Below are 27,243 nucleotides of genomic sequence, written 5' to 3'. Positions count from 1 at the left end.
AAAAACTAAATTGCGTGTAGGTGATACACCCTAATTCTGTCGCTGGCTCATCGGATCAGTAGCCAATCGGGTCCTGGCGGGCCATATGTGTATTTATAAATATATCTGCTAATGTAAAGGTCGTGCTGTTCACTGCTCAGGGAAATCAGGCACATTTGGAACCATCCCTAGAAGATTTTGGTTCCTTAAAAAAAATATTTTGACAATTTGTGACAAATGCAATCCTGCCCCCATATGTGTTGTACTATTTAAAGGGAAATGACACCCAGTTGCCTTCACATCAACACGTGAATTCTTCTCTTTTAATAATGACATGAGAAGGCGACGAGGGGGTCACCTTGCACACAGATTTAAAGGATGTACGCATCTTTTCAAACTTTGTATTTCCACACTTGGAGAAGACGGAGCCTCTAAAATCTGTGTTACTGTTCATAACACAGGAAGTAACAGAAACCTCTCTTCCAAATCCAAGGAGGAAGTGGGAATATCATGAACGGCAAGAAAATGGTGGTGGATTCTTGCATGGAACGTGGCCTTCTGCCCCCCATGCTCATTTACTCTGCCCAGTACTTCCTGCCCACTTTTCTCGGGGCAGGGGGGCGGGGGACTCTGCTTAAATGTTCCCCTCTGCCAACCTCTGCAGAAATCTCTCACGGACTACGTCAGGACACCTAGGCATCTCAGTCGGGGCTGGGAACCACACTGTGAGGCCGGAACGCCCAGAAGTCCAGAACCAACTTTATGCATCATTCACTCATCTGCTTGTATCCCACACTGTTCCTTAATACCAACACAATGACGAGGTTTCCCCATGGTATGGAAGACAGAAATTCAAAACACACACACACACACACACACACACACACACACACACACACAAACTCACAACAACACTTGGATGACATCTTTGGTGGGAAAAAAAAAGCTTCTGACAAGAGGGAAAGGTATGAAAATATTTTGAGAGAACTTGTTTAATCGCTCAGCAATGCCTTCCGCTCAATCTAGCCCTCGAATCTGAATAACCATGACAGATGGCTCCTGCTAGTTTAAAAAAAAAAAATTAGCTAAATTTTCAGATAACGCAGCCTTCTGTCATGTTCTCCTACTCCGAGGCTTATGTGGTTTGATTCGCAGGCTCGGAACCGCAGGCCGCTCGCGGGCGACCAGCTTTCGCTCAGTAGCCACAGAATTCACACCACTCGATTCCTCACGGTCAGCACCCCAAGGTGGGGGAGAGATAATGACAGTTTGGATGACAAAAGACCTTGAGAGGCCATCAGTCCCCAACCCAGGTATTAGATCTGCATTTTATGCACAAAGCAACGTTTGAAACGCGAGGGCCGAGAGGAGAACTTCTGACTCTGTCAGCCTCGCTATCTCTTTGTAGCAGAATAAACTCATATCTGATGCTATAATTACAAGCCTAATGGACACACTTAATTTATTTTGGAGAACTGAAGTTGATATCCACGAGTGCTATTATTGAAAAGACTAATGAGAGCTGCTCGGTAAGAAAATAAAAGATTTATTGAATTCCTTTTAGCACCCGGCACAGCTTAGCAATTTTGAGAGCCCATCAAAACAGCAGACACATCCCCTGCTCAGATGTGCTGCATGGGATGTGAGCCGGGTTTCAGATTTTCAATAACAAATCTGTCACTCCGATTTTAATTAGACGGCTTAAAGCAGCTCCATCAATAATGGCAGAATGGCGGCTTAGTTCAAAGATCATAGAGATGTTACTCGACTTTAATAGTTCTTTTATACAAGTACATATTTCAGAAGTTTGTGAGCCATTCATCTTGACTACCCCTTTCACCAAGGAGAAGGAAAATCATCCCTAATTGAATTGAACCACGAACACTAGCAGTCGTCACCACTTCTGCGCCAGGCGGTTGCATCCAGCTGGTTAGGAGGTCTAATTTCACACCACACGGCAATGAAATGCTGCTAACTTTTATTTTCGAGTGTAAAACGGTAATCTTTCATGACAGCAAAAGGCCAGTTGATGCCGCGGGTGCACCCTCCACCGGTCTGAGGCTGAGAGACGGACGGCAGTCTTGGTGGAGTAGAGACGAACGAGCCTTTCCCGTGTACGGCCCTCAGGAGCAAGGTGGAGGCCTGCCTGGGAAGGGCGCTGGTGGCTGGGGACGCTCCTCAGCCCCAGAGAAGGTGGATGGCGGCCGGCCTCCCGGGGGAGGATGTTGCCAAAGGCCTAGCCGTGTCTACAAGGGGTTGGGGGCGTGTACGATTACCACCGCATGTCTTTCCACTGATTCTTGTTACATGTTGATGTACATGTTGATCTACATAAACACGGTTAATGCAGTGACATATATGTTTCTGTACTTTATGCCACGGGAATATACACATGGAAATACACACACACACACACACACACACACACACACACATATATGCACACTCTCTTTTCTTTAGAAAATAAAATCAGGCTACATATACTGTGAGGTGTTTTGCTTAACAACTCATGATAATTCTCTTTCCGTGTCAATACGTCCATCTCCAAAGCATCATTCTTAACGAACACATAATATTCCATGATGGATTGCCCATCTTATTCAACCAGCCCCCTCTTGGTGGATGTTTAGATCATCTCCAATGATTTTGCAGTGACTCGAGAATATGTATTTATATGCATTAATACTAATATAGAGTACATGAACATGCTCTCTATTATAACATGTACCATGCATACACATATAATTTAACTATGATGTTAGAATAAATTATCTTAGGATAAATTCTTAGAACTGGAATTCCTAGGTCAAAGCATCTACATCTACAACATTTTTTGGCATATAAGATAGCCACTGTTTTATTTATGTATTTATTTATATGTATATATATTTATGAATTTATTTATTTGGACAGTTCTTTATCTTTTTTAAGCTCTGACGTACGTTTCAGTAAGTTAACCCACAGTGTAGTATTAGTTTCAGGTGTACAATATAGTGATTCAACACCTCCATACAACACCCGGTGCTCATCTTGGACAGGTGCAGCCCTTAACCCCCCATCACTTATTTCACTCCTCCCCCACCCACCTCCCCTCGGGTTACCGTCAGTTTGTTCTCTATAGTTAAGAATCTGTTTCTTGGTTTGTCTCTCTCTCTCTCTCTCTTTTCCCTTTGCTCTTTTGTTTTGTTTCTTAAATTCCACACAGGAGTGAAATCACACGGTACTGGCCTTTCTCTGATGGACTCATTCCACTTAGCATAGTACCCTCTAGCTGCATCCGACTCACTGCAAATCACCCAGCCACTGTTTTAATGCCTGGACGAGGAGTGTTTTGTTTTAGAAGCACCTTCTCCTGAATCAGATCCTGACAAAGCCCCAAACCTGCTACTGTCACTTTCACAGCATCAAACAAACCCATAAGGTCATCTCTTCTCAACTGTGCTGTCTGTCACTCTCCAGAATAGTGTGAACATTCCCTGGACCCACTTGCTGAAAGTCCTTCCGTCTGATGAGTCTGCGGTGACGACTCCAGTCCTGACGCTGATGCAGCATCTAAGTATCACACGTTCGGAAGGGAGACCAAGGACCTGGGGACAGCACTATCTCGTTGCTCTGCATCAGCTCTGCCACTTCTGAGTCTGTCTGCCCTCGGGAAGTGGCTTTGCCTCTTCGTGCCTCAGTTCCTTTTTTTTTTTTTTTTTTACATTTATTCATTTTTGAAAGGCAGAGAGAGACAGAGTGCGAATGGGGGAGGGGCAGAGAGAGAGGGAGACACAGAATTCGAAGCAGGCTCCAGGCTCCGAGCAGTCAGCACAGAGCCCGACGCGGGGCCTGAACTCACAGACCGTGAGATCATGACCTGAGCCGAAGTCGGACGCTTAACCAACTGAGCCACCCGGGCGCCCCATCTTTGTGCCTCAGTTTCTTAAGGACTCATGTTTCCTCCCCCAGGAAGCTTCCCGGACCTTGCTTCTCTGAGTGAGAGGCCTTCCTTTGGTTCTCACATTCCATACTTCACCCAGCACAACACTGAGCACACAGTTCAATGGCTGCCTGTCCTTTCCCAAACCTAGACAGGCAAAGCAGGAACGGTGCATACCAGTATGGGCAGCTTCTCATGTACCGTTCATCGCGGAAGGTAATTACTGAGTGCCTACTTTGTTCCAGGTTCTAGGCATAGATACCTCTTTACTGGGGACATAGTGGAGAATACAACAGCTGAAGTCCCTGCTCTCATGTGACACGTATTCTACTTGGGAGGGGGGCAGACCAATGGCCGAAGAGGTCAACCAGCAGTCTAGCAGATATGGTAACTACTCTGGAGAAAAACTAGGACAGAGTAAGGGGAAAGGAATGACAGAGGCTGGGGGGTGGGGGTGGGGAAGGCTTTGAGCTTAGGTAGGGTGGGGTCAGAGAAGGTGTCCCTGGACAGTTGCCACATGATGGTGCCTACCATTGGGAAAGGTCACTCTCACTCTCTGGAGGGGACTGCACTCCTTTCATCAGTTTATATATTTTTTGTTCAATAAAAGGGATCTGTTGCTAAAGGTAATATGAATGACAAATAAAAAATAAATACAGACGAAATTTTTTTTTAAAAAAGATTTTTTAAGTATTTTTTTCTACTGTAAACAGCTCTGTGCAAGGCACTAAATAAAGTGACTTTGTGACTAGCCTAAGTCCTCAAAGAACAAAAGCTTCCCAAAGGAAACTTGAAGTGTTTCAAGCTCTCAGTGTTGAGGGAACTCCTACACACACACACACACACACACACACACACACACACACACACACACGTCTAAACTCAGCAGCAAAGGGGCAGGGCCCGTAATAGAAGCCTGGTCCGCAGCCTGGAAGAGCCCACCTCTCTCCACTCCAGCTGAGACAGAAGACAGCCCAGGAGGCTGCTGTGTCCTATGAATTCCGATGTGACACAGCCCCGAGGGCACAGGCGCTGCTTTGTCCCCGCGACTGTGCTGTGCGTCTGGACACCTCGGACAGGCCGCACCGACCATCATCTAGAGTGGCTTTCACCGCTCAGGCCTCTGGTATTCTGAGCGGTGACTTTTTTTTTTTTTTTAAGCCGAAGGCATTTTCATTGAGATTTCTTCTCAAAAGCGAGGCCGTGTTCACAGCCGGTGCACGGTGAGTGTTTTTTCGGGGTGCACCTGGGAAGGACTGCCCCTGCCTCAGATCGCTGTCCAGTTCTGCCTTCTGCTCCTCGCCTGCCTTTTCTCTTTTTTCTCCTGCCTGCTCCCTGCTTCCGGCTGCCAGCAAGTCAGATAATTAAATGCCAAAGCAGTGACACTTGGCATTTCAATGAGCGCTCTGTATTTACTACAGGATCCCTCTCCACAGCCCTCCTGCTCAGCATGTGTGCGGGCTCCCTGCTGTCCTGCCCCCATGGAGGGCCCCTCTGGTGCACAGCCGGACCCACTGAAGAGGGAGGAACTCGGGCGGCAGCCCAGGACCGAAAGGGGGGAGGGTGCGGCGCATTCCCCAGCTTCTCTCCTGAGTTTATGTCCTCCATGCAATGAAACAAGCATTTGTTAAGTCCTTAGCCCTCTGGGCTCACCCTCTGCTGGGATCCTTTTGAAGTAGATTCTGCATGAAAGGGAAAAGAGCTTTAGGTCTGTCCACATCAACCAGGCACTGCCAGGATACCGCCCTGCACATGACTGGGAGGTGATGTCACCTTTACAGCCCACCCAACCTTATATGAGACTTATCAGAACAGAAGTGGACACGACACGGAAGTCTGACTTCAGCTCCCAAGGCTGTGGTTTAGACCCTGGAAGAACTGCACTCAAAATCTGCGTCTTCGCCTGCAGGCATCATGTGTTCAGGCAGTAGCTCAGACATCGCTTCCTCCTGGAAGCCCTCCCGGACCCAGTGAGTCTGGGGTAAGTGCCCTCCTAGGTGCTCTGACACAGCTAGTACCTCACACAGCTCTAGGCCACAAGCTCTGAGGATAGGAACCGTGTCTCACTCACTGCCACGGCCAACAGTGCAAAGACCGGCGCCTGGAGTGTATCGATGGTGCAATCCAGAAGTCCAATTCAACTGCTTTGCAAGCCAGATGGAAAGGTACCTTCGAATCCCTTCACGCCATACAGAGCTCACTATGGTCCTAAAATCATCAATATGATTATTAAATTGGCAGATAGTTTTTATTCTTTCATCATCTCTTCAGATACTATGTATGTACTGAGTACCTACTGTTTTCCAAGCTCTGTCCAAAAGACTTGCTACTCAAATATTCTCTTATTTCCTCCTCTAAGGGCCTCTGTTTTTCCCATTCAAGAAGGCAACGCATGGGCCACCTTCAAGAAAGTTGCTCACAAGTGCTTTAGGGGAAGTTTTCTTAATTTTTTTAAATGTTTATTTTTTAGAAAGAGAGAGAGGGAGAGTGTGTGTGTGTGTGTGTGTGTGTGTGTGTGTGTGTGTGTATGAGAGCGGGGAAGGGGCAGAGAGAGAGGGAGACACAGAATCCAAAGCAGCTCCAGGCTCTGAGCACAGAGCCCAACGCGGGGCTCGAACTCAAGAACTGCGAGATCATGGCCTGAGCCGAGGTCGGACGCTGACCCGAAAGAGCCACCCAGGCACCCCTCAGGGAAATTTTCAGTCAATGCCCACATTAGTCTGAGTCTGAGGCAGGAAGCAACACATCACTGTTTATACCGTGGGTGCCTTTTAGCTCAGACGGCATCTACTAGGTGCTCAATGAGCATTTGTGGGAAAGTGAACAAACGAGCAACCCAAACACGCAAGCTGCTGCTGCATTAAGAAATCTGTGGGCAAAATCGGTAACTAATATGCAAGGAGACTACGAAATCCTTGAGTGGTACCTTTTCCACATCTGCCTCACTTCCTGTGAATGTAGTCAAGATGGAGTAAGAGAGACCAGATTTACCTGACCCGAAACACACACACCCGCCCCCCAGACAAAATACATAGAATAATCCTTTTCACGATATTGGACACCAGGCAGTAAGACACAGGGGTCCCCGAGACAAAGAACAAGCAGGCTGGGGCCTATTGCCCCAGCTTACCACCTTGAGAAAATTCCCAGGTGGCAGCACAAGGGATAAGGACTCAGGAAGAAGGCACAGACTCCCTAGATTGCGAAAATCGAGCAAGGGGATACCAAGGCAGCTAGAGTTTACAGGACTGAGTAGAGATGCCCACAGAGAACAATCCAGAAAGAGAAGACGTGCAGAGGGTCCCGTCAAGCATCCTGCAGAGAACTAATAAGGAAGCACGTGCACGTGAATAAACTCCCTGGGTGCGAGGGACACACCGAAGGACTAGAGAGAACAGAGCGGAGCACTCACAGACGACTCCTGACAGTTCTACCAACCAGAATGGAGGAACTCAGAGTCCACCGGGCATGGGGTGGATGGCTCAAGAGGGCTGTGACTCGGGGGTGGGGGACAGTTAGCTGTAGACTGACCACTGCTCACAAAGCAAGACCTGAAGGGTCAGGTTGTGTTTAGGTGGCTGAACTCTACCCCAGAGCAAAGCTGAAGAATATTCACAGGAATGCAAAAGTAGGAAGTGCCCAACAAGACAGAAGTCACATCGTGTGGCCGCGTTGTCTGGCATCCAACAACTACCAGGCATCCAAAGGATCAGGAAAACGTGAGCCACGGGGTGAAAACAAAAATCAACCTGGTTTTGATGGACTGATGACTGACAAAGATGTTAGAGTCAGCGGGCGAAACCATTCCAGTAGCTGTTACAACCATATTCCCTACATTCAGAGAGTAAGAAGGGACATGAAGATACCGCAAAGATCAAACTTCTCGACATGAAAACTTCACTGTCTGCTAAGAAAATCACTGGAAGGGACGAACAGCAGATCCGACATCGTAGAAGGAAAAGATCAGTGAGGTTGAAGACAGAGTGACAGAGAACATCCAAAATGAAACACAGAGAGAAAAGAGAAGTTTTGAAGAAAGAGGAGAGTCTTTGATGGGATGACAGTGTGTCTGGCTTCAAAGTCCCGTCACACTGCTTCCTGCCGCACGTGACCAGTAACACCCCAACTACTGAGTCCGACTGCCTAGCTGAGGTGGCGACTCAGGGTCCTATTCACCGTCAAGCCCTAAAAAGGGGAAAAAATGGGTGGGAGTGTATACATGCACAAATATCGGATCTGGACTGAAATGTGCGAATAGGTGGGGGTAAAACACTCAATCCTACTTGTGCTGGTTATGGCTAAAGTGACCGGAGCAGAGAGCTGCTTTAAAAGATTTGTTTTTAAAGTTTACTTACAGATTTTGAGAAAGACAGAGAGCACGAGCAGGGGAGGGGGAGAGGGGCAGAGAGAATCCCAAACAGGATCCACCCTCAGTGCAAAGCAGACGCAGGGCTCGATCTCATGAATCGTGAGATCGTGACCTGAGCCGAAATCCAGAGTCGGACGCTCAACCGACCGAGCCACCCAGGCGCCCCCACAGAGAGCTGCTTTTACACAATAAATTCCCGTAAAAACCCAACAAGTTCCGAATTTATTCTTCACACATTAGTATGGCCCAAAGGCATCTGAAAAACCAGCATCTAATTAAAAAGAAAATAAAGTTTTTACTACGCCCCACTACCCCACACATAAAATTCTTTTCCCATGAAAATGGCTTACTTAACATGGCAGTTAGCTCAACTACCTTTTTTTTTTCCCCTTAAAGGAAAACAGGCTTTGCTTCCTGTCTCCTTTCATGTGGTAGGTTCTCGGGGCCCAGGGTGTGGACCTAGCATCTGGGTCATCCCAGCTGCTGGCGCTGGACATTTGGCATGAACTCAATCACCAGTAATTCATTTAATCGCTCAACCAAAAGATAGCACAGAATCACCAAGTCACAAAATCCTGTGGCTGGAAGTAACAGATCATCAGTCCATTTATCATTTCTAGTTGCCCAGTATTTACGCTCCCTTCCTAACTCACCCACTGTCTTCTGGGAGAATCGGTCCTTCGTGAGTGTGAGGTATAGAATGAAGACAAGGGTCAATCCGGGAGCTGGCTGTCCACTACAGAAACCACAGGGGTTCCAGCCAGGGGTTGGGCATGTTATCGACTCAGAGTTGGGCCAATACTGGATATATGTCCTCTGGGTACTGCATTTTGAGTACGTGATTCAATTGTTAAAGAACTGGTTGAAGACTGTCCTAAAGAAAGTGTGCTGACCAACATTAGGACTCATTCACAAACTCTGAGAGGTGCTTTGAATTCCATTCAATCCCATGCGTGGTCCTCAGGCCTCTTATAGATCCTGCGAGTGCCCCGCTATCTGCCTTTGTTGGCTCACCTTTAAACTAGGGTTAATAATAGTTCCTACCTCAAAAGTGCTTAGGACAGTATCTAACACACAGTAAACAATAAATGTAGCAACAAGAAGTAATATTTTAGTATTATTATGGATTATTTTACAGCTATTGAGTGGGAGAAATATACCTACCATGTGAGTTTATTTGGGATCACATGGTGTACCGTAAGATGTCACTAACCACATGGTGACATATACCAATTTACATGGTACTCATCGTAAGTTAAGGAAACTTGTTCTTACACTCCATGCGTGGGATTCAGAGGATCCACGGATCCCCTGAGGTGCCATGCAAAGCTGTGTGAGTGTGTGTGTGCTCGTATGACTCTACATTTCGATCTGGGGAGGGAGGAGTGGTCCAGCGCCTTCTCAGAGTCTTACCGCCATCCATGCCCCCGAAGGACACGCACCATTGTTTTAGAGCTTCTGGAGAGAGACGTAAGGTCCCTTTGACCTTGCCTAGTGTCCTTTCAAACTTCTGGGACAGGGCTTACGATGGTAACAGTCACTGCAGCTGCTCACAGCCAATTCCTTGAGCTTGCCCAACATTACAAGAGCTTGCAAGATACTGAACCTGGGGGCTAGCCTAAGAGGCTGGCGATTCAACCGAGGGCCTGTTGGCAGAGGGAGGTAGCCTGCTCTGATTACAGCTTGCATCGCCAGCTGTAAAGGGGAGGGGACCACACTGGAAGTGACCACTTTGGGGCTGTCTGGAGAAAAAATGGCGAGAAGCTGCATTTCTAGTATAGCGAAGGCTCCAAAATTATCTCTGGATTGATTAAAGCCCTGCTGGTGTGTAAGGATGTGACGATAACTTCACTATTAGAATAACGTGAGATGGGGTAGGGCAGGAGAAGGTGGGCGAGAAGGAGGCCTTCCTTGCATCAGTACAGGTTTCAAAGGGAGGGATGTTTAGGAAGGTTTTAAAGAAGCTATCTCTTTTGTACATGGTACCACAGGAATTTGAGAATAGAGATCAGGGCTTTGCTTAGTCAAGGGCTCATCCATTCTCTGTACCTCAGTTTCTTCACCTGTCAAGTGACGCGGCTGTGACAAATAAGCTCTTGTGGTCCCTTCAGCTCTATCAGTTTGAAAATTAGTGGGAAAAAGACAGTGTTATACATACAAAGGCCAAACATTTTACTCAGTGTCAATCACAAACTGGCCAGCCCTAACTTATCACAAATCTAAAGCAACAGCATCCAAATTAATGTGTTTTCACGGCATGAAAAACCGTCAGCGTCGGCCCATGCCCCGACCACAGTTCTACCAACCGAGCAGCATGCCGGACCCCCGCCTCCAAAGGGCACCAAAATCGGAGTTTTCAAAAATGACAGGGAAGGCGAAAATGGAGGTCAGAGGAAAACAGATCTAAAATGATCCCCAAATAGAGGCGAGAAAAAGCTGAGAAAATTAAAATTCCACTTGTAAATAAAACGAGGCCATTTCCTTATGAGAATAATGTCTGCAGGTTTTAAAGTAATTTAACTTGAAATTCATTTCCCTTCTTAATTAAAAACCCAGAGTATGTCACATGTAATTTTAAAATGCAAAGTGGATGAAGAATGCAAGCGGGGGAAGAAGGAGAACAGATCCTCTTTCGGGGAATGACCGATAACCTAACTTCTGCCCCCTGAAGTTGGCCATCTTGTCTACGGGGACGGGGGAAGGCTGGCTTTGGAGGTGTGTAGAGTTATATGCTCCACATGGGGCCTTGAAACCGCCCAAGATCTGAGCCACATATGAAGTCCACGTGTTTTTCTAAGACCTTCCTAGAGAAACCAACCCTTTGGAGCAAGTTTAGAAGCCAGTCCTTGACTTGATGCCCAAACCATTGATTTCATCTGCTGGTCTCTCCTTGGTCTCACATGAACCTGTGGGCCATTCTGAGTGCACACACATCCCACAACTACACTCCCAGTCTGGGCTAACTAAAGAACAAACAAACAGCAAAATACAATTAAAGTTTCATTAAATAGTTAAAGGCCCTCTTGACTAAATCAATCAGTAAATAATTTTATGCTTCTACTGTTGCTAAGACACAGTGAACGACAGAGGCCATTAAGGCATACAAAAATGCATACAACACGGTCCCTGCCTTTGGAGAGTTTACAACCCAACAGAGTCGGTAAGAGAGAGAACTCAGAGACTGTGCAAAGCGGTCGTGAGGGCCAGAGGGGTTGAGAGGCGGGCCTGGTTCTTGGTGGAGAAACACCCCAATGGTGGAATACTGAGGTTGACGGCCAACTGGTGATGTGCTGAAGGGAGAAAGTGAGGGAAGGGCCCTCCCGATGTTCTCTACTGCTGGGAACTAAGGAAAGGGTGTGGTCGCTAATGAGGTGAGGGGATACAAGGAAGGGAGACAGACATGCAACCAGGAGACAGGGGCTCTGCTTGGGACCTTCCGTTTCCCGCAGGCCCATGAGAAAACCAAGAAAGGTTTCCATGGGGGTGGTGTGGTGGGTAGAGGGCTGGAGACGGTGGGCCTGGGCGGACTGCCTAGCTTCTTAGGCACAACTTCTTCCGCACAGCGGAGATGATATCAATACCTTAAACAATTGCTCTGAACCAAGGATCAAGAAATCGCACCAGTAGCACGGTTGGCATAGAATAACAAACTTGAAATAAAACCTTTCATCATCGGCTCTGGAGCTCAGGAGAAAGGTCTCAGATTCTAGGTCTGATGACCTAGACCTCCCCTGGTGCCCTGCTCTGTGCGGGCCTCCTGCAGGGAGTGTGCTGCCTCTCCCCTATTTGCTTCCCTTGCTGATGAAGGCTCTGACCATGAGCACTCCCAAGGACCTCCTCATTCACTCCCACCTCCTTCCCCCACTGCCGCACAAGGCCCGAGGTTTCTAGCAACTCCCACCTCGGCTCCGACATAGTGCTTATTGACTCTGGTTTCTCATCTGCCACCAGAATTCTCTGAAAAGCCAATGTGATTCTCTCCTTTTCCTACTTATAAAGCCTACAGGTATCTTCGCTGCTTTCAGGAGAAAGGCTGTCCCATCCCCCTGACCCACCCCTCCCGGCAGCGACCTCCCCTGTAGGCATCCCTAACCTTGAGGTGTTTCCTCAAGGGGGATGCCACGCACCGTTCCCTCTGCACACACTGTTCCCTTCGCAGAGAAAACTCCCCTGTCCGCCTCTGAGCTCTGGGCGTGACTTGGGTATCCCGCAAGATACAGCTCCAATGTCACCCTCTGCAGCAAAGCGCCTCCTCTTTTCCTCACTGAGACAGTCCCTCCCTCCTCATTTCAGGTCTCATATGGGGTCTGGTTTGGAGGGCTAGCCCTCCTAGGAGCGACGATGCTGTAGCCGGTTTCACGTACTCCCTAAGAAAAGCCCAAAGAAGGCCCCCCCTCTGCTGAACGGAAGGTCTGAGACCCCCAAAATGCTGCTGCGTGAAGACACTCCCCTCTGCAGAGAGAAAACCAGGATGAGGCTTACGGATGAGCTAGAGGCGATTTGTGATTTTTTGTTTTCTGTCAAGAGCCCGACAGCACTTTTTACCCAGAGCTTTCCTATGAGGAACTGTGCCCCAAATCAAATCGCCTTGATTGTTCCTGGGAGCTGATGTAAGTTAGTCAACGGGTGGGATTTCACTTTACTGGACTCCCCAGCCCAATTAGCTACACAGCCAAGGGTCGGTCTGCACCGATCTTTTCTTCACAGTCTTCCATTTTCATATCGTATTTGAGGTTTCAAATATCCAAATGTGAATAATGCCGTTCTTCCGCAGCAAGGTATGCCTTCCCTCTTATGCCCAGAAAGAACACGGAACATGTTCTGGAACATGCAGCATCCCGATAACACTGAGCATCCCCGCGCTCCTGAGGGTTAGAGCAGACACGTCGTTCTCGAACACAAATTCTTCCTTGTGCCCTGTCTTCAGCTCCCCACCTGCCACTGCCTCCTCCTTTACCCACCATTCACCATCAGCAGGAAATGAAATGGAAGAAGGAAGAGGGAGACCTTGACCCCCGCAGATGGGGGATGGGAACTCAAGCCACCTCCCCTTCCCCCGGTAACAACCTGCTGTCGGGGGTGTATCGAGAGTCTAAAAAAAATGGCCTGCCATCATCATCGTTCCAAAAACACAAACGAGACCGCAGAATTAAGCTTCTCAATCGGTTACCAACATCCAATGCCAAGGTCTAGAGCTTTATGTATGGCACCAGCCGGCCCAGACAAGTACCTCCGGACTCCAGGGCTTCTGGGGACGCTGTGCCAACGGTGAGCCAACGGCACAGCCTCCGTCCCAGCTCACCCTGCTCTGCGGAGACGGGGGCCACAGGACGTCTGGCATCAGTGCTGCCACAGCCGGCGACGAATGGGAGCTGCTTCTGGGGAGCAGGCTGCGCGCAAGACGCTGCTCGACAAGTTGACGTTAAGAAAACAAAGGGCTATAAATATCCCATGGGTTCCCAGTGCTGGAAAATTCCTCCTGACGGGAGCATGATGCTTCTCACTGATGCGGAGGAAAAGTACTTCAGACTCGTGTCAGGCCGGCTGGATCCGGATGCCTCTCTCAGAGGAACTCCGGGGTAGAAGCCCCCCTCCCCTCAAACAGCCTCCAAGCCCCCTGTTACTTTTCTTGTATGACTCTCAGCCCAGTTTAGGTAAATCACGGCGTATCACTAGTTTCTGTCGTGGGGCTGTGAGCACCAGGGACAGAGGTCCTACCATCGCCAGCTATTAGCGGGGCGCCTCCAGACAGCAGGCATTCAATAACTATCTGTGGGCTCAAAGTTTCCGCAAAATAGCCTTCTATCCATCGAGCTCTTACTACCTCTGTCCTTATCTGCTGTCTGTCCTGCCCCGTGGATAGAGTATCATGAGCTCTAGGCGAGGCACCATTGCTGGTCCCAAGGTTGAGAAGGACAACGCGGACACTCGCTTTGCTGGCACGTTGAATACGGAATCAGCAGAGCTGGTGACACCAGAGACACCATACTCCAAGTATACCCGCCTTCACAGGAAGAGCAGTGATTGGCATTAGGGAGGCATGGCCATTACTCCCAATGAATGTACGATTTAGTAAGAAAGATAAAGCTGAGAAATTATGTCAAGAATAAATATGGCCACACGTAGAAGGTGCTTCCGTGATGCAGAAAGAGGGAATATCTCAAGGAAATGGAGATATGAGAGACGTGAAAATTACTGGTGCAGGTGTATCTTATTAAAAGTTACCTGGCTTAAGGCGATTTCACATTAGGAATTTTCATGCTTTAAAAAGGGATCGAAATTGATTCTGGTGAGTAGGGTACAATCCCGTTACTAATCCTAAATCTCCATCAGTACTTACACCCAACTTTCCTCATTCTCTCCAGGGCCTCTAGAGAGTAGGGAGAAGAGGCCACATTAACATGGTGGGTCCTCTCCCTCATCAACAGAGAAGCCCTTCGGAGGCAGGAATGGGGTATCACAGCCATGGGGACAGGGCCCCAGTTAGTCAATACCCAGTGGGCACCTGCCACTGGGCACGATGGAGTCAACGCTCGAGCCATCTTAAAGAAGAACGACCTCCTTCCTTTCCTCTAACAGCTTACGATGCCATTAAGGAGACAAAATTACAGCATAGGAAACATGGAGAAAAGAGCTAAATGTTAAGAACCAGGGGATTTTAAGGTTAAGGCATTAAGACATTAAGAGAAGGGAGAGGACAGGAAATCAGAGGGGTCATGGAGGAGTCAGGATTGAGGAGGCCTCAAACAATTTGTTAGGACAGGGGAATGGGGAGAAAGTTCACGGCCACTGGGAAGCAGAGCCCTAGGGAAGGCGGGGGCTGGGCAGGTGTTGGGAGTGTGCACCTAGGGGGAGGGGAGGGTGAGAGGGGACCTACAGCCACAGAGGAACAGGACACATGAGCTGATGAGAACACAGGAAGCTGAATCCCTAGACCACAGCAAGCCTGTGAGATCCCACACAGGGAAAAGAGGCCTTCTCTGGAATTATCTCTGGGAGGAAGTCCTCTCTTCGTGTCCCCCAGGCCTTGACTTTTATCCACACTTGAACGAAAAAGATTACAACTCGAGTGGTTCAAGGCGACACCTGGAAACCTACGCATAGTAAATGTGTCGGGGGAGGGGGCCAGTGGCTGGGGTCAGAGTCCCTTGCTAGGGGACTGGGAAGGGGCACATAAAAGCAGTGGCACTGGCTCACTGGAGCAAGGGAAGTGCAACAGGCACCGAATCAGGTAAAACGCAAGGAGACGAGGGGCAAGGAATCAAGTCAGACTCTGGAGACCTCGTGCTTGGTTCACCCAGGCTCACCTTCCAGTGGCTGAGACACAGCGGAGCGAAGCCGGGGGGACCTTTGTCCTGCTTGCCGGGGGGTGGGGGGGAAGCTCTGCTTCCCAAGATGCATGAAGGACAGCTTATCCATCCTAGGGCTGGTCTGGAGTCATATCACTTGGCAATTTGTCAGTTTAGGAGCCTATCTATTACTCTGAATATCAGGAAGTATGTGGAAACTGACCTTATGTGCTGTTTAAATAAAACACACCTTGGGGCGCCTGGGTGGCGCAGTCGGTTAAGCGTCCGACTTCAGCCAGGTCACGATCCCGCGGTCCGTGAGTTCGAGCCCCGCGTCGGGCTCTGTGCTGACTGCTCAGAGCCTGGAGCCTGTTTCCGATTCTGTGTCTCCCTCTCTCTCTGCCCCTCCCCCGTTCATGCTCTGTCTCTCTCTGTCCCAAAAATAAATAAACGTTGAAAAAAAAATTAAAAAAAAAAAACACACCTTATTAACAGTTAATTCTAATAGTTACATGGAGCGCTTTTGTGGGGAGGGCCTGACTCTTTCTTGGGTTGTGAACACAGCACTGCTACACAGGTGGCATGACGCGAACATTCAAGGCAGTCTATGGCTCCTTGATGACTTAATAAAGTTGGTGTATTTTCCCAAGACTTCAAACAAATAAGGAATTCAAAACTCATGGGCTGAATGGCTGAGCTCACGGACAGACGGATGGAAGCTAGGACATCCCACATAAGCTAATCCTTGTCATGAGACATCTTCTATCCCGACACTCTACCAGGCGGGCCCAGAAGACTGCAACCTGTCCAACGGGATGACCAACCGCCCGCCGGCAAATTTCTTTCCCAGAAGGACATTCAAAGCCCTGAGAGATATGGCGAAAGTGTCTAGAGAGCTCTGGCAGGCTCCGGGCTCCGCATGTCTACTACAGAGGGAGGAATCCTCAGACAGCTTTATTCTTACCCCACCTGCATAGTGACTGCTTATACTTCAAAAATAAAGTCCCAGATTGGCCTGTCTGATTTTATTATGCCTTTTAGAATGGCGCATTTCAATTCTTTTGTTGTTTCCAGGCAGTGCTACCGTATTTACTTGCTAATGCAGAGAACAGAAAAGAACGTGACATTCCAAAAGGTACTCTTTCCCATGATTCTGCCCTTCCTCTACCAGCATGGGGTTCCTTTGACTTCAGTTTTTCGCCTACACAGCTGCATAAATTAAAAAAGAAATCATCCGACAACACTGCCTCTTTTTTTCCCCCCTCCTTCACGGTAAACCCCTATCCCAGGTGCTCTGAGCACGGAGACTCCAACTCCCCACCGAGGTCCCCCAACCCCAGTCAAGTCCCGCTTACTCGTGCCAGGCTCTGCACGCTTGTTACGGTTCTAGCCATTCCGACTGCAAAGGTCAGATGTCTGGCTACACGACCGCAGCATTTGTGCGTCTGACTGCACTCCTGTTTAACAAGTGGTCACTGACAGAAAACAAAGAAGTTTCTCTCTCGCTCTCTCTTTTTTTTCTTTTCCTTCTGGATAAAAGCTGGGGTCCTCTATGGATACAGGAAAAGATGCTCCATAAATTTCCTATCCAAGTAAGTGCAAACCAATAAATATATGAGATTCTTTTAGGTTCTGGTCAGTCAAGAAAAACCAACCCTGAAAATGATAATCTATATCCGCTGACCTATTTAGCCAATGGACAGTTTCAAACTCTTTTCTTTACCAACACTTTTCTCAGAAATAGAAAAAACAAACAAATAATAATTGGCTTGCATCTTGAATTCCTTTATTGCCCCTGTCATCTACAGAAGCCTTCAGGCAGCTAGCCAGAAAGAAGGTAGGACAGTCAAGGCCTAGGTCACTGCGGGGGTCACTGGCTCTCAAATATGAGCAGAAACGACACAAAACCCAAACTTGCCTGAATTAGAAGAAATCAGAGTCAAAATCAAGGTGAATGGCCATGACTGAGGCCCCCTTGGCTAGTAAACAACATTCTCTCATCCTTGGTACAGTCCCTTTACACGGAGTGTCATTTACAAGGCAAAATTTTCATCGTGTCCGTTAAAACTAGGTATGATTTTTCCATCAGAAAGGAGATTCCACAATTTTAGGATTTGTTAATTGCAAGGTGCTGGTTCCTGGTGTGTGGATATTTGAGGCCAGAAGGCAGACCTGTGTTTTTCTCTAGAACACAGCTAGTGTGGACAGAGAGCAGCTGCCACTAGGTCCGTTGATTTTTTTTTTTTTTTTAATCAAGTGGGTCATCCAGCAATAGCAAGGGATCTTTCAAGTAATAAAACATTTTGGCAAAGACAGCAAGGTTCGCTTTCCTGAAAGAAAGCCATACTTGCTCTGGAAAAGTAAGGGATTGTTGATATGCAACCCCCAAGAGAAGCAGAGGTCATCTGTGTTAGGGATTTTAAGCACAAACCCAAACCACTGAGTGCTGCAACAATCTAGCTCCATAAAAATTCTTTCTTCATGTCCCCTAGTAGTTTTTGCCATTGCCAATTTAAATGAAAACTTTATAACGTTACTAAACTATAAACTGCATAATGTGTTCTACCCACATCAATTATAAATTCATTTGCAGAGAAAAAGAAGAGAAATAAACCAGTCACGATAATTAAAATAAATTAAGTGAGGAGCTGTCAAGAATGACTTTCCTGAAGGAAAACAAAGTCTCCTTTTAGTTAAATTACAGAATGATTTATAGAAGATTAAAACCACCAAACAGATTCTCAATACCTGGGAGCCACGGGGCCCACTGAGCAGGGTGTTCTGCATTTCTACAGCACGGGCCGTGCTCCACCCGACAGGAGACTACCTTTGGCCAGTACCTCGTGTGAGCAGACAGGGTTACCCGGGCTGGTTCCGCAGTCCAGGACGCCCAGGAGCCTGCAGAGGCCGGGAAATGGAGGCTAAGGGTGTTGCTGAAGATGGTCTACTCTGGGCCTTTGATGGTTGCATGAATCAAACTTTAAACATGGACTGAAGCAAGGGGCGCCTGGGTGGCTCAGCCGGTTAAGCGTCGGACTTTGGCTCAGGTCATGATCTCACGGTTCGTGGGTTCAAGCCCCACGTCGGGCTCTGTGCTGACAGCTCAGAGCCTGGAGCCTGCTTCGGATTCTGTGTGTGTGTGTCTCTCTCTGCCCCTCCCCCACTTGTGCTTTGTCTCTCTCTCTAAAATAAACGTTAAAAAATTAAATATGTACTGAAGCTTCCTTGTGTGATAATAAACGATTCACACAATTCCAGCACCACCTCCATTCCCCACCTCTATTCTGATCTCTCAAGCAGATTTACTGCAAACTCATGTATAATTAGGAATATCATACTATTAATCCACCATCTGATTTTTCATCCCCAGGGCCATATGTACCACTGAGTCTCCGATTAATGTAAGCTATTCCTCAAAGCTAGCTATATTTTGAGGCAGAGGGCTGGTCTCCCGATAAAATATGAGTAAAGTCTCGAGATCAGGCCCAACGTTCAGTAAAATGTGGTAACTGGTAAACAAGGTAACGCCACTTGCATAGACCAGGAGGGAGCTTCAAATTGGCAGGTCACTTGTTCACATGAGGTCACCCAAGTGAATAGGCCATTTAACTCACTCCAGCTGCACTGTGGCCTGGAGAGGGGAACAGAGATGATAGGAGGGTGTGGGGTAAGCAAACAGGACCAGATCCAGCAACACAAATACAATCAAAAGCACAGGGGGATAGGGTAGCAGATTATCACAAATCAACCTGGCTCTGGTCCTGTACGCCTAATGCCACTTACTCGACCTAACATAACCACTGACTTCCTTGGAACTTTTGCCCCAAGAAGGGAAGACAGCACGAGGCCCAGAAATGCCCAAAGAATTTAATACCAGCAATTTATAAAATGGGACAATAAAAGAAAAATCTTTAGAAAGGAGACTGTTTATACACTTTAAACTAGATACTTGTGTAGGCAAACGGAACCAGTAAGAGCGGTCCAGATACAGCCTGTGACCCAATCTGGGGAAGTTCTTTGTTCCCATGCGTCTGACACTCTCCTCCTAAAGCTGGGAAAATGGACAGGGGAAACCAACCACACCCTCCCCCCACTGAGAGACGTCCAGTGGGGAAACCCCTTCGACCCCTCAGGCAGCACCAGCCACACCAGGGGGATCCCCAGTGGCACCAGATAAACCAACCCAACCAAAATAGCACCCCCGAAGGTCTGAAGAACCACAGCCTACTAAAGTAATCAAAGACCCATATGCTAAACCTAAATAGGGTGACTGCCTACTAAAATAAAAAAAAAACAAAACACTAAAATACAATCTGGAGTTTCCAAACATGAATGACAAAATATCCAGGATCTAATAGAAATCACACATCAACCAAGAACCAAGAAAATCCCAACGCGAATGAAAAAGACAATCAACTAAAGCCAATACTAAAAAGAATCCGAGAAATCAGATGTTGGAATTTTCTGAAAAGGACTTTAAAGCAGCTTTCATAAAAACACATGAGTCAATTATAAATTTTCTTGAAATAAATGAAAAAATAAAAAATCTCAGGAAAGAAACAGAAGCTACAAAGAAGAATCGAATGGGAATTATAGAGCTGAAAAGCAAAGTAACAGAAATTTTAAAACTCACTGGATAGAGTCAATCATGGAGACCAGAGAGGACAGAACAAAAGAATTCACCCCATTTCAACAAAAAGGGAAAACATACTGAAAAACTAACCCACAGAGCCTCCGGGGCCTGCAGGGCAATAATAAAAGGCTGGCGTTCTCAACAGCAGAGTCTCAGAAGGAGAGAAGAAAGTGGGAATGGAAGAATGTATGAGGAAATTATGGCCAAAAACTTCCCAAATTTGGCGAAAGACACAAACCCACAGATCCAAAGAACTTAGTGGGTGCAGACAAGATGAACTCAGAAAAATCCACATGAAGAGACATCATGATTAAAATTTTAAAAATAAATTAAGAAATCTTAAAAGCAGCCAGACAGAAAGGCTATATTGATTACACGTGAACATCAATTCAAACAAGAGTGGATTTTTTTTTTTTTTTTTTTTTTTTTGTCTGTAACCATGGAGGACAGAACCAAGTGGTTTCACGGGCTAAAACGGAAAAGAACTGTCAACTCAGTGTCCTATATCCAGAGAAACTATCTTTCAGGAGTGAAGGGAAAATAAAAACACTCTTAGATGAAGGAAAACAAAGAATTTAATGCTAGCAAAGCCACCCTTAAAGATTAGCTGAAGAAATTTCTTCAAACAGAAAGGAGATGATTAAAGAATCCTGGGACATCAGAAAGAAAAAAGATAAAAAGAAAAAAAAAGAGAAATATTGTTACATACAACAGATTATCATTTACTCATGAGATTTCAATTAAGATTTGATGACTGAGACCAAAATTACAACATCATCGGATACTCAAGATGATGCTATTTAAAGGCAGGGAAGGTAGAAAGACTTCTAAGTGAGGTTTCTACACGTCACTCAAAACTTGCAGGAAAGGCACAGGCCCTAGAATAGCTAAAATTGTCTTAACAAAGAAGAACAGAGTGAGGAGAGTCACTGTCTTGGCTGTGAAGGGTCACTCAAGAGAGTGCAATACTGATGATAGGACAGACGCACTGATCAACGGTGCAGAATGTAGAATCCAGAAATCAGCCCATACAAAATGTTCAATGGACAGTTAGTTAACAAAGGTGCAGAAACAACCCAGTAAAGGAAGGGAAGGCTTTTCAACAAATGGCGCTGGGGCACCATGGATAAATGGATATCTATGGATGAAAATGAGTCTTGACCTAAGCCTCATACCTCATTCAAAAATGAAGTCAAAATGGATCAAAGGTGTAAGTGTAAACCATAAAACTATAAAAATTTTAGAAAAAAAAATAAGACAAAATCTTTGGTGTCTAGAATTAGACACAGAGGTCTTTCTTAGACTTCAACATCAAGAGCACAATCTGTAAAAAGAAATACTGATGAGGGGCGCCTGGGTGGCGCAGTCGGTTAAGCGTCCGACTTCAGCCAGGTCACGATCTCGCGGTCCGTGAGTTCGAGCCCCGCGTCGGGCTCTGGGCTGATGGCTCGGAGCCTGGAGCCTGCTTCCGATTCTGTGTCTCCCTCTCTGTCTGCCCCTCCCCCGTTCATGCTGTGTCTCTCTCTGTCCCAAAAATAAATAAACGTTGAAAAAAAAAATTAAAAAAAAAAAAATACTGATGAATCTTTCCTCATCACACTTAAAAACTTTTGCTCCGTGAAAGCCCGTGGGAAGAAGATAGGAAAATAAAAGCTATGGTCGGAGAAAATGTTTGTAAACGTGTATGCATGGATTATGTGTATTTAAATAAAAAACCTGAAATTCATGGTAATAACACAAATAATCCAATTAGAAAATGGAAAAAGAGATGTACAGACATTTCACAGAAGAATATAGGGGGAGGACAAGAAAACACATGAAAATATTTCAATAGCATTAGCCATCAGGAAAATGCGAATTGAAACCAAGACATATCACTACTTGCCTACCAAAATAGCTAGGAATAAAGAATAGTGACAACACCAATTGCTGACAAGGATGTGGAGAATTTGGCACACTGATACACGCTTGTGGTACAGCCACTATGGAAAATGGGTTGGTAGTTTCTTAAAAAACTAAAAATAAGGGGCATCTGACTGGCTCAGTAAGTATAGCATCTGTCTGACTCGTGATCTTGGAGTCATGAATTCAAGCCCCACATTGGGTGTAGAGACTACTTACATTTTTTTTTAAATTAACAGATGACCCAGAAATTGCAACAGTGGCTATTTATCCAGAGAAACGAAAACTTCTATCCATACAAAAACCTACACACAAAATGTTCATATACCACTGTTATTTGTAACAGCCCCAAACTGGATTCAGCCCAGATGTCCTTCACCAGATAAATGGTCAAACCAAGTATGGAATACTGTGAAATAAACATACGATGCAATATTACTCAACAATAAAAAAGAATAAGATCTTGATACAACAAATTGAATGAATTCTGAATTGAATGAATTGAATTTTCAGTGAATTAGGGTGCGTGAAAAAGGCCAATCCAAAGAGGTCACATATTGTGCGTTTCCACTTCGGTTAACACTTGTGAACTGAAAAAATTTGAGCAATAGAGGACAGATTAACGGTTGCCAGAAAAGTTAAGGAAGGGGGCGGGGGAGGCAAGTGGGCATGGTTATGAAAAGGAAACAGAGATCCTTGTGGTGCGGGAAATCTTGATTGTAATGGTGACTACAATCTACCCAGGCAATACAACCGTATAGAATACACACACATACACATGAGTGTATTTCTGTATTATTTCTTACAAGTGTATGTAAATCTACAACGATCTCAAACGTTTCAATTCTAAAAACCTGAATGGTGTCACCATTCGAAGGATGAGACCAAGTAGTACTTCCACTATAAAGCTAGTTATCAAGCATGGCATGTGACAACCTCGGCCAGGTGCACAGCATGGAAAGGGCCTTGGGTACACTACTTTTGTGGGTAGTTTTTCGTCAGTCAGCTCGTTGGCACTGAAAGTCACTGTTTTATGAGAGAAAGAGGGCGGGCATGTTACATTCACATAGCATGAGAAGGCGTCACGAGGAAGAAAGATGTCAGTAAACACCCTATCAGTCTATTACCCATTACTGTTACCAAAGGTCTTAAATTTCAGAGGCCAGTGAGTGACACATATGTTTTCTTCACCAAAGGCTATTGGCACCTGGCACAGTCCCTGACTCAGGACAGGCACTCAGTAGGGCTGACCAGAGAACAAAGAACAAATTGACACCTATCACAGAGTCACTAAAGAAAGGAACCCCAGTCAACTCGGAGTTTGCAATGTTCCAGCTCTGGAGGTCAAGTAGGGATCTCCTGGCCCACTGGCCATCCCCTAAGTCTGAGCTTTCGACTACACAGAAGAGTGAAAGTAGCTTGATGAAGTGACCAAAGCTGTTCCTAAAGTCAAAATTAGTTTTCAAATGCCATATCTATGTTTGATATTTAAAAATATGTTCAATTTCATACAAATTAGATTTCATACAAGTCCAAGAACTGAGCACACCCCCATTCCTTCAACAACAACAATGAAAGTTCATCCCTTACAGTGTGCATGCCCCAAAATGTGAAAAAAGGAAAGATCTACCTCACGAAGGGGGTTCTTCGAAGTATGCGATGTCCAAGTGAAACCGTTTCATTTGGCAGGGAACCACACGGAGGTCTCTGATGGAGAACATGAAGGCTTTGGAACTTGACAAGAGTCTCCACGGTATCTCTACCCCGAGTGGCTCTCATGTACAAGTAGCTCCCAGCAGACCAGTGGAGGCGCCTGCTCCCACGACCACTTGTACGGACAGGGTGTTAATGGGGAGAAGTGGTACATCGGACATCGTGTGACAGGAAGTGATGTCGGCTCTTAGAACTTGGAAGGCATTTTACTGAGATGCCTTGGAGGTCAGTGTACCAACTGGGAGGTCAGTAGCCATCATGACAATGGGCGTCCCTTTTACTTTTACTTTTTCCTTCCCCACAAAGCTTCTTAAAAGAAGACACAAAAGAGTTTCAGTGGAAGGGACCGGGCTCAAATCTGTACCAAGATTAAGAAATGGAAAGGATAGTAGAAGTAAAACAAAGCGAATCATGTAATTAGACAACCTGGACATTAACAACTGAAGTTATGATTCCATCTGAAGGTTCAATATGCTGGGAACGCTTAGGAAAATTACACAAGTCCTGGGGTCTGATCACTCCACTTGGTATATATCTTCATCTGTCATACTCCACATGGTGGCGAATGCAATTACCAATACTTTCATTTTTGTTTTAATTTAATTACATTTTTGTATTTTAACTGAGGCTTAACTTGGGAGTTGACAGTATTTTATTACTATACAGTTTGTCAACTTTAAGTGGGGTGCATTTTTTTAAATTATTTTTGAGAGAGAGACAGAGCGTGAATGCGGGAGGAGCAGAGAGAGAGGGAGACACAGAATCCAAGGCAGGCTCCAGGCTCTGAGCTGTCAGCACAGAGCCTGATGTGGGGCTCGAACTCACGGACCGCGAAATCATGACCTGAGCCGAAGTCGGCCGCTTAACCGACCGAGCCACCCAGGCGCCCCTAAGTGGGTTGAATTTTTAATTGAAATTTTATTGTAAATTAAGGCCAATTACTTTTAGAGGAACTGAGGCCAGATTTTATAGCACAAAGTCAGTGAGACAACAGGACTCCCCACTGAAAACCTTGCCTCAGGCCAGCTTTGCTGTTCACACCACAGCCCCAACTAAGTGATGTTAGAATGAGGACATTCAGAGGACAAGAGCAGTGGCATTCGCTTTATTCTTATAGGTACCTAGGCTGATGCTTAGTGTTAAGAAAAACAAACAAACAAACAAACAAACAAACAAACATGTTTTCCAGAAGTAGTTTTGGAAGGGAAAAGTGACTTTTCTTTTCAGCTATTCAATATATCAAAGCATGGAACCAAAGAAGAGGGATTAGTGAAAATTAGTTGTCCATATATCTTAATGCTAGATGCTTAATGCCGGTTGCTTCTTTGAGAAAGGGGGCAACAAAGAAATGCTTTTCCTTGTTAAAGGTTCTGCTGAAAAGTGTTCAAAGCAAACTGCACTCACTGCTTTATGTACGGATAAACGATGGAAATCAGTGTCGGCTCTTAAAACTTGGAAGGAATTTTACTGAGATGCCTTGGAGGTCAGTGTACCAACTGGGACGTCAGTAGCCATCATTACAATGGGCGTCCCTTTTACTTTTTCGTTCCCCACAAAGCCTCTTGAAAGAAGACGCAAAAGAGCTCCAGCGGATGGACAGAGGTTCTGAACCCAAACCCTTCTCACCATAAAGGAAGGCGTGTTCGTTTATGGGATAGAGTTGGTAAGATTTTCAACCCAGAAGCTCAAAATATTTCTCCCATTACCAAGGAGTAAATGGTATTTAAAGCTGGGTGATGGGCATGTGTATTATAATTCTTCTTTTCCCTTTTGATCATTTTTTTGTGAACTTCTAGAATAAAAGTAGGAAAAAAAAAGTTAACAGTGGATTTTCTGTCTTCGTCAAAGTATTCCTGGCCTCTAAGTATTATTCTAGTTTTAATTTGGCCAGTGTTAAACCAAGAGACCAGGCTGTGTGATGTCCAATAATCTGTACTTTGACCAATCCTGATCAGGTCAAACACTTTTATCCCCTAGGAGGTGCCTTACAAAATGGTCTCTAGTTTAATTGGATGTGTGTGCAGATTTTCCACTTGGGAATAAAATGCTCAGCAAATCCTCGCGAAGTGTTTTCCCTGTGTGTCATAGAGCCAACCGGCGAAGGCTCTCGGTAAGGCCGGCTGCCAGGGGAAACCGTAGCTTTCCTGGCTTCACACGTGAGCCAGATGTTAGGGGTTTTCTGAGCTGCAGAATCGTGGGGAAGGAGGTTTGTGCATGTCCTGTGTTCTCATTCCAGCTCTCAAACTTTCAGGATTTATGGCCAGTCAGCAGTGTCACGAACTGGCCCGAAAGTATCCCCAGAGGAAAGCCCACTGACAATGCACCTGACTCTGCCATGGCCCCGTCCCATCTGCCAGATCAGGATCTCTTTGTACTGCTTCTTCCCCCAACTGCTCTGCAGAAATGCAGCAAGGCAGGTGCAATCTTTAATTTTCTGAAACCCGCAATTCAAAGCAATTCTGCTACAACTTAAAAAAAAAAAAAAGTTTATTTCCTTCTAGCATTGTATGAAATTAATACTTACCTATTCTAGACAATTTACAAATACATGAAATAAGAATGTGTATGTGTTATTATAGGTATATGTAAAAATATCCCAGAATCTCACTATCCATGGAGAACCAATTTTGTTCTCGTTGATTTTCAAGGACAACTAAGGAATTCCTGGGACCACAATGAATGTCTACACTTGCCATCATCAGAATGGATGTTTGCAGAGGGATGCGAACATACATTTAAACACTTTTGTAAGCATTTTCCTTATTATTAAATATCCTTAAATAACTTTGATGGCTGCATAATTTCATCGAATGGTTACACCATAATTCATTTTCCTAGTCCGAGACCACTGGACATTTAGTTTTTTTGTGTCTGTTATAAATAATTTGCTTGGAGACAAATGTAGTTTGACAATGGAGAATCCAATTGAAAATGAACTGTTTTCTGAACAATCACATCCACTCTATTTCAACCAGCCTTCTTAATGTTTATTTATTTTTGAGAGACAGTGAGAGAGAGAGAGAGAGAGACAGACAGACACACCATGAGTAGGGTAAGGGCAGAGAGAGAGGGAGACACAGGATCTGAAGGAGGCTCAAGGCTCCGAGCTGTCAGCACAGAGCCCGATGTGGGGCTCGAACTCATGAACCGCGAGATCATGACCTGAGCCGAAGTCGGACGCTTAACCGACTGAGCCACCCAGGTGCCCCTCAACCAGCCTTCTTAGGAGCCGCCCTTCTCAAGCTCTAGTACGCATGAGAGTCAGCTGGAAGGTGTGGTAAAACACCAATCTCTGGGCCTCGAGGTGGATCTGAGAATCTCCTTTCTGACAAATCCCGTGGTGTGGACCTCGCCTTGAGAAGCACCACTCCGGAGAAGCCCCCTGCTGCATTTAGGAAATGGACAGAAAGGGGCTTCTCACTGTGGGCTCATCTCT

The 27,243-nt window shown here is 46.0% G+C and overlaps 1 protein-coding gene across 2 annotated transcripts in view; it reads right to left on the bottom strand.

Annotated features, from left to right (window-relative positions):
• Positions 1 to 27,243, bottom strand: part of GLIS3 (GLIS family zinc finger 3) — a 445,161-nt gene that overhangs the window by 140,539 nt on the left and 277,379 nt on the right. The window lies entirely within an intron of this gene.

Source organism: Lynx rufus, unplaced genomic scaffold, assembly GCF_022079265.1.
Source record: "Lynx rufus isolate CCGP_SWC_20201006 ecotype Redwood Valley unplaced genomic scaffold, mLynRuf1.p SCAF_10, whole genome shotgun sequence".
Classification (NCBI taxonomy): domain Eukaryota; kingdom Metazoa; phylum Chordata; class Mammalia; order Carnivora; family Felidae; genus Lynx; species Lynx rufus.
This window is presented reverse-complemented; position numbering and strand designations above follow the sequence as displayed.